At 49.8% G+C, this 8224-nt stretch overlaps 1 long non-coding RNA gene across 1 annotated transcript; it reads left to right on the top strand.

The window, feature by feature from the left end:
- The first annotated feature begins 229 nt into the window (after positions 1 to 229).
- Positions 230 to 7749, top strand: LOC119088414. Its single transcript, XR_005092085.1, has 2 exons — positions 230 to 349; positions 7345 to 7749. It is a non-coding gene; the product is annotated as an uncharacterized LOC119088414 (long non-coding RNA).
- Positions 7750 to 8224: the final 475 nt, after the last annotated feature.

Here is an 8224-nt window from a genome sequence, read left to right on the forward strand (position 1 = left end):
TAACAACACCCGGCATTTATTGGGAGGCATTTATGTGCTAGGGATTATCTAGAGTACTTTATGCAAATCATTTTATTTGTGTTAGTTCTCCTGTGAATGGAAGGGGATGGAGTGAGTTGAGAGAGCAGGGTTCTAGTCCCGGCTATCACCAGCTGACTGTGACTTTGAATGGTTGCCATGGTTTCGTTGTCTTCAGAATGAAGAGGAGAACAGGGAGCCCATAGGACTTAATGCCTCTGTTCTTTTTTTTTTTTTTTTTCCTCAGGCAGAGAAGGGAATGAGGACTCAGTGAAGTGAGCCTGGGGGATCCATGCTCAGGATTCAGAGAGCCAACCGGCTGGCTTTCTAGGTAGGAGGGGAGGGATCTGGCGGAGGCTGGGAAGGGCAGTAGGTTGCTCTCTCATGCTGAGGTAGAGCTTCTAAACAGAGAAGTGCACTGCTCGCTGAGTCATTAACGCTGGTCTCCTCGCTGCCACCTCGGGCATTGTCTGATTTAAGTGTAAGAGCTTGTTTGGTGGATTCTGCCTTCTATAGAAATCCCCCCAAGAGTGAAGCGCTGCATTCAGCTCCGAGAGCACAGGCCTTTGTGCACTGATGGCCCGGCCTCTGCGGAATGTGTTTGGAGTTGGCTATCAAAGGGAAGGATAAATTAGAGCACAGGGCTGAAAAAGAGAGAAAGAGGGGACCCTTTCATAAGCAGGACAGAGCACTTAGGCAGCTGACCTGGGGCTAGGAAGCCCAAGGGTGGCCCTCTTGCCTTTTGGCAAGGGCAGTACTACAAGCAGGCCTGTCTGTTTGCTGTTTAACTCAAACTTGGCTGCAGCCAGGCTACTGGGGGCCAGGAGGAAGTATGTCAGTCAGCGGGCCCATGATACTCCCAACACAATGGCCCCCAGTGCCTGGAGGCAGTGAATGGATCATGTTCCCTCCCTGCCACACCTCCTTTTTCTTTTCAGCCCCGTTTGCACGGGCATAAGCCCCTGACAGTGCCTACAGGTTCTGAAGGGAGCTCTCGGGTCTTCAGGACCCCCTTCAGGAACGTAGACCCTTCTCTGGATCAGTCCTCTTCCCACCCGCCTTTCTCCAGTCTCCCTAGCACCTTCTTGCGAGGTAGTTCTCAGGTGCATTGATCAGCCACGAAGATGGGGGCTCCCAGGATGAGCCACTGTGGGCAAGTGCTGCTTTCCATGGACTTGTCTCCTCTTGTCTGGATTCAGGAGCCAATCAGGGCACAGCTCTCAGCCGTGTCCCGGGCAAGGCTCCTGGAAGAACAAACAGTGCACGTACCCACTTTCCCCCCAGCTACTTACTGCCTCACCTTGGATTTTAGTGGATCTCTTAACCACTCTCAGAGTCTATAGTTCCCCCCCCCCCACGCCCATTTTCCTCTCGACAAATTCTTACCACCTGGCACACAGATCCACAAGGAACTTTCTAGGCCCCCAAAGTCCTGGTTTTTGTTTGCCCTTTAACAACTAACCCTTAATACCTCAATCGTAGGAGTGGACTGTTTTTAGCTAGAGGGAGGTCTACTCACTTTAGGGCGCAGGTTATTTAGAGAATTGCCTGACCCAATGATGTAGCTCGGGTGGTGGAGTGCATGCTAGCATACCGGAGGCCATGGTTCCATTTTCATCACCTGGGAGATGGAAGCAGAGGCATCAGCAGTTCAGGGTCATCCATGGCTAGATAGAACGTCCCTAAGCTACCCAAGGCCCTACCTGGAAGGAGTGCTTGTGCATCGGCAAACCACACCCATTCTTGAGAATAAAGTAAATTACCTTCCAGGTCAGAGGAGACCCCGACACACTCTGACTCTATGGACAGACCCGACACCAGAAGCATGTTTGAACTCTCTGAAAGCTTTTAAATGCAACTCTGAAGCCTGAGCCTTACACACACAAAGCGCCTTGTCCAGGGTAGGCGCAGGTGTTAGTGTATTTCTGTTAAAATACCCTCTGTGATTTGAGTGCAGTAGGAAGTCATTGTCCTGGGGGACTCCTAGGCACCCCTTCTCATTAATCACCCCAGCTGTGGACAGACAGCCTGCGTAGGAGACTAGTGTCGGGGCAGAATCTGGAAGTTCAGTGCCGAAGCAGATTTATCATTTTGCCCACTGCGTTTCAAATTCTTCTCTTCTTTTCTCACCCCTTGAGGGGTGCTTCCTGGGTGTTCACTTAAAATAATTTAAGCATACCGCAGTGGGGAAGGAGCTTGGCTTCCTTGATGTGCCCGTCATTTCAAGGAGCTCAATAAAAATTTAGTTTCGGTGTTCGCTCAATGCAACTTCCGCATAGAGGTCTTATGTTGCAAACCAGATTTCCCTTTTCATCTGGTCACCCCCAGGGAAATTGTGTATTTGAAATTCAAACAATATTTGGGCAAAAAGAATTTCTCATTATATGCGGTGGGGAAGGGCAGCGAGAGGAAAGCGCCGGGAAATGATTGAGTGACATTTCTATTTGCCAGTTTGACTTCCCTACCAGTGGCAGCCGTGGTTTGGGGCTGCCAGAGAACTTCAGCTTCCTGGCGTGGACTAGAAATGCCAGACCCCTGGAAAAATAATTGGGAGGAAAAAAATGTAAGGGGCTAGGGGTGGGTTTGAAGAGTCAGTGTGACCTCCAGCTGATATTGCCGGTAACAAAAAGGGCAAGGCAAGCGGAGTTCAGTTGTGCGCACTGACTTCTGGGGATCTGATGGTACGAGTTCTAGACTCTCAAGAGTTGAAAGGCACTTAGAAATCACCTGGGTTTACCTCTTTACCATGATGCTCATCAGGTTCCTAGATGAAGTCACACATACAACATGCATTTTTTGAGTTCCATGGTTGGCACACAGTAAAGTGTCTAGGGAACGTAGAGGCTGACGGGACCAGGACATAGTCACTATCACTTGAGTAACATATGGTTTCTTAGGGGGTGGGGAATTACAGCAGCCAAACTGATTACAGACAGTAATGTGTGCTGTGTAGGAGGAGCTGGGAAAAGGACGTCAGATTCAATTCAGAGTCATTAGGAGCCAACCCCCCACCCCCACCCCGTGACCTCCTAAACCTAACAGCTCTTGCAAGTAAGTACTGTCCTTCACAGGTGGTGACATTGATGCTTGGAGGGGTGAGTTTGCCTTCACTAGGGACGCAGCCACTTGAGGTCACTTAAGGAACCTGGGGGAAGAGTAAACATAGTGACTTGGTGTGTCCTGGATTTTACCAGCGGTGCTTTCCTGGGGGAGGTTCAAAAGGACAAAGACGGGCTTTTGATGGCCCCAGGGGGAAAACCCAGAGAACAAAAGTGCTAATGCTGGTGGCTCTTGAGAGAGAAAATGCGCCCCACCCTCACCCCCATGGGCTGGGCTGTAAGGTGAAGGAGGGGGTGCTGGAGAAGAGGCCGGGTCGGGACGGGCCGGTGAAGGCACAGCATACTAAGGAGTTTGGAGTTATGGTGGGATAGAGTTGAGAGGACACTCCAAGTGTGTAGGAGAGAGCAAGTATGATATCATTGTGAGTCTTGAGAGTAAGAATGATAACTTGGGATTTGGGTTCCTTCATTTCCCTGCTATGTGACATGGTCAGTGTTGATTGTCAACAGGACAGAATCTAGAATAGCCTGGGAGAGGGACCTCCAGGCATGTCTGTAGACGACTGTCTTGTTAATTGCTGTAGGAAGACCTACCTGCTGTGGGTGGCACCATTCCCTGGCTGGGATCCTGGGCTGTACAGATGGAGAAAGGGAGCCGTGTTAACAGCAGTGTGAGCCAAGCTCCTACCTCCTTACTTCCTTGCCGTGGTGGACTGTGCCCTTGAACTAAGAGTCAGACATTTTCTCCCCTGAGAATGATAGGTCTGTTTACTGTTGGCGACATACAGTTTACATAATTAACACATGTGAAGAACATAGTCGGCTCTTCATGAATGTTGAGTATAGTTGTTCCCTGTCAGGAACCTAAATCCTAATGGTGCATAGAGACAGGAGAGACAGGAGTCCCAGATGTTGATCAGGCGTCTGTTGTAATAGTTTAGACAAGAGGGACCGTGGCATGGCCTTTCCTGGGAAGATGAAATGTCTGTTCCCCAAGACAGAGAAGGGGCACCAACCAATCAGTGAAATGATTCCATTCGAGTCTAGCTTGGGGAGTCAGTAAGTTTATTGGAGTCACTTGCAGGAGCCTGGAGGTCCTCTGGGCAATTTATAGACATTTGTAGCACAGAAGAGTCCTACAGTAGTGTGGACTGCTCATGAAAAGCTGCACCAGCGAAGAGTTCCTTTGGCAACAGCTACATCACCAAGAAGGGCCACCCTGTCTACTGTTCACGTCTTTCACAGTGGTGATTGGAATCTTGGGGATAGGAGGGGCTTCAGGGGGAATGGTGTGAGTTTTTCCCATGAGGGAAAACTTCAATGATAGGGTCTTACTCTGTAGCCCAAGCTGGCCTAGAATTCACTCTGGACTTCCGGCTGCCTTCAGAGTAGATGATCTTCCTGCCTTAGTCTTTCCGAGTGCTGGGATTTACAGGCACAAGCCACCATTCCTGGCACGTTGAAGAAATTTTAATAGACCTCACGTCATGAGAACTGTTCAAGGTGGTCATGGCTGCCCTGAATTAAGAGGGTGATAGACATGCCCAGCCTGGAGGAAATAGCTATGATGGTCAAAGAGAAGAAAAAAAACTGTCATAACTGTGGTCTACTTGGGGGTGAGGTGTCCAAGGAACATTCAGAGATGGCATCCGAAGTACTCTACTTCTGACTGGTGATAGAGGGAGATTCCTCAGATATGTTACCTCAGATAACTGTGGGTAAGGACAGCAATGTCTCACAGCTTTGGCCCTGCTGCTAAGCGGGGCGGTGAGAAGCTTGGTTGAAGTTCCTGGTATGAAAAGCAGCACAGACACCAGAGAGGACAGGCACTGCTGTCCCACAGTGGACTTGCTTCTTGGCTTGTCTTCTCCTTCCCAGGAAGCCCCATCTCCATGTAGCGTTCACGAGTCCCCCGTGTGCCTTTCATAGATACTTCCCAAGGGGTCAGGGGATTAGAACCTCGGGTCCCCATCACAGCGGGCAATGTTTCCTGTTGTTGCCTTGAGGTGAGCTGGGTGGGAGGGATGGGTAGGCAGAGGAAAAGGAAAGATTTGAAGGACAGTGGTGTGTTTTGGAAAACCGAGTCGTGTTGTGATCAGAGAATACGAAGTGTCTTGAAAAGTCCTATTACCATGAGAGTCTTTGGATCGGCGACCCAGTGCCCTTGGGACTCCCTGCCCCACGTGAGACCCCGTGCTTGGTGTTGGGAGTGTGAAGAGGGTGTAGTCTGTCCTCCATTCACTGCTGCTCTGTTTGCTGGCTCCCTCGCTGCAGCTGTGGGTGGTGAGGACTCATGGTTCCATTTGTTACACACTCATTAGGGATTCAGACAAAAGGAGCCTTGCCTCCTAAGGGGTGAGTCTTAGAAGAAAATCACCAGCCTGCTGTCAACCAGGCGCTCTGTCTCTGCAGACTCCAGACAGGTTGTAGCGTGTCAGGGCTGGGGCTTGCCTGGGCTTGGCGGGGGTCCTAGGGGAAGACAGAGTCAATTACCCAGAAAGGGTTCCACTTAACGTCCCCTGAAGCTCTCAGGCCCTGCCCTGGCCTCCACAGCCTCACTGGCCTCTGCCAAAGCCCGTCAGTCTGTGCTGCAGTTGGCTGCCTGCCAACCGTGTCTTTGGGCATGTCCAATGCCACCCGTTCCAGGGGGCCAGCCTCCAGCCCTCATCAGCTCTAGAGCTCCCGGTGCTGGCCCTTGGCCAGTGGCTTTCCATTTCTCCCCTGCAGGCCCAACGGCAGGATCCTTGGGTAGGAGGGGCACCAACAGGTTGCCTCTTCTATGATGTTCCTTGGCAGGTGGCCAACCTCCTCCTTGTTGCACAAACACGCTTACATGCTCCTCGTCCTTCCCAGTCACCTGCCCACGGGGCAACGTGTGGTGACAGTCTTGGGTTTTGGAGTCAGACAGACTTGGGATTTTAGCCTGGCCCAGCCACATAGTGCTGTGTGACCAAGCGTATGACTTTAGCCTCTTTGTACTTGAGTTTCACTAATAGTGAAATGAGGATAATAACAGTGCAGAGCTCGAAGAATTATGGTGAAGATCAAAGAGGATGGTGGGCGTTCAGCATCGCGCGTGCCTGGCACATGATCAGCGCTCAGTAGACAGGCTTTCCCTTTCCCTCTTCGCTTCCTTTCATCCTCTGGCTTCCTCCTTTATTCGGTCTGTCTTTATCAGGACATTTGCGGTTTCTGCCCTTTAGATACAGGAATGGGAGAAAAATGTAGCATCTAGTCCAGCCATACTTACTATTCCTTGCCAAGTTTATTCTAGAATTTGCAGACTACACCAAGGAATTAGGGTTTGTTTCCCCCACTAGTTAATTCATAGGTTAGGAACCTTGGGTTCCTTTAGGTACTAAAAGGCACAGACTTCTGTTTAAACACCGCATTTCCCACATTTCCCAGACACATCCTCTTTGCGCACCTCAACTACCTTAGTCATTTCTAAGACGTTTATTGTTGGCTGCAAACATCCAGAAGTTGAGGTGGAGTGTTGGCTTGTACACATCTCAGAGTCTTGCAGCAGGTGTATTACTGTAATGGAATATCAACTTCAGCAGTGCTCTAGGGGTGGAGGGCAACCACCATGGTTGTTCAGCCATTAGGGTACTTAGTGAGCATTTATTGGGAGCCAACAGTATACCTGGAGCCTGAGGATTTAAAGGCAGAAAAGACGTGGCTCCACCCCTCCACCTGAGAGGGAGGTGGGAATGTTAGTGGGTCATTATTGTAGGATGATATGTGATGTGCTCTGACAGACACATAATAAAGTCACTAAGGGGCTTCTGGGAGTCACTGGGGAGGTTGTATGTCCAATAGGACTTCACTGAGAACTGGAAATACGGAACCCACTTTCCCCTCGTACCATGGGTTCAATTGTTTTTCCTGTTTGTAAAAATGCATGAGCAAAACAACTTACAGGAAAAACCACCTATTTCCTCTCACGGTTTCAGAGGTGTCAGTGCAGAGTCACTTAGCTCCATAGTTTCTGGGGCCCATGCATGAATGGTGAGGAAGAAGACTATGGTGGTAGCTGTATGTGGCCGAGGACACTCACCTCATTGTGTACAGAAAGCAGGGGCTATGGGGAGTGAACTTCTGATGGTGGGCTTATCTCTTCTGCTTCAGTACACTGAACCCCCAGTGTGTTATATGGTACTGTCCATTTCAGGGCAAGTGTTGCCCACAGGTTGCTCCACATGTCAGTCATCTCTGGCAACACTTCTCAGAACACTCTAGGAAGTGTGTTTTTCCCATCTCCTAGGTGTCTTTCAATCCAACCGAGTTGGCAGTCAAGAAGAGCCATTACACCCCTCCTGGGAAGATGCGGATGGAAAGATGGAACCGTCTACTGTCTAGTGGGCTCTAGCCACCAGCAGTCTTTGCCACTGTGGACTCTTAAGAACCTGGACCCAAGTCTCTGTCCAGGAGAACTGTTTCCAGGGGTCAGACTGCATCTAGGACAGAGGGCGTTCTCTGGATGCTTCTCAGAATCGTGTCACTGACCCCCATATTTCTCTCTTGTCATGGAGGTGAATTGGTGAGGTGGGACTGGTAGATTCCATGAGCAGTGAATGCACCCTAGCCCTGCACTAATTGTGCTAGACAGAGCTGTTTAAATACCACCAGACAGAATATTACTCAAATTAAAATGAGGCCTTAAATGTCATTATTTGTGTCATTATTAATAGCCCCTAATTGTGTTCTCTAATCATCATGAAATTATGTTAGTATTAATATTCACGTCAAAGCTGCCTAGGGAACTTGGAAGATTTTTTTAAAAAAAAATTATACCATATGTCAGTTCCCATGAATGTGAAGCCAATACTGGTTTTAGTACTTAAGCTTGGCTGGAGATGTCCCATGAGGACTTGGGACTGGACTGACTCCCCCTTCTCTCCTGCTCCCAGGCCCCTCCGCCTGGCAGAGGCTTCCTGTCATCAGTAGGCCCTGTTCTTTGGGATGAGCCTTCAAGTCTCTGCTGTCCTCCTTGCTGGTGAAGGGCTCATATGGTGCTGGCTACCCCAGGATACGGCACTTTCCCTTCTCGCCTCTAACACAGAAAGATATGGTTGAGACCGATGTGGTGGCACACACTTGTAATTTCATCATTTTGGAGACTGAGGCAGGAACCTGAACCAGTT

The sequence above is a fragment of the Peromyscus leucopus genome, chromosome 7 (genome assembly GCF_004664715.2).
Source record: "Peromyscus leucopus breed LL Stock chromosome 7, UCI_PerLeu_2.1, whole genome shotgun sequence".
Classification (NCBI taxonomy): domain Eukaryota; kingdom Metazoa; phylum Chordata; class Mammalia; order Rodentia; family Cricetidae; genus Peromyscus; species Peromyscus leucopus.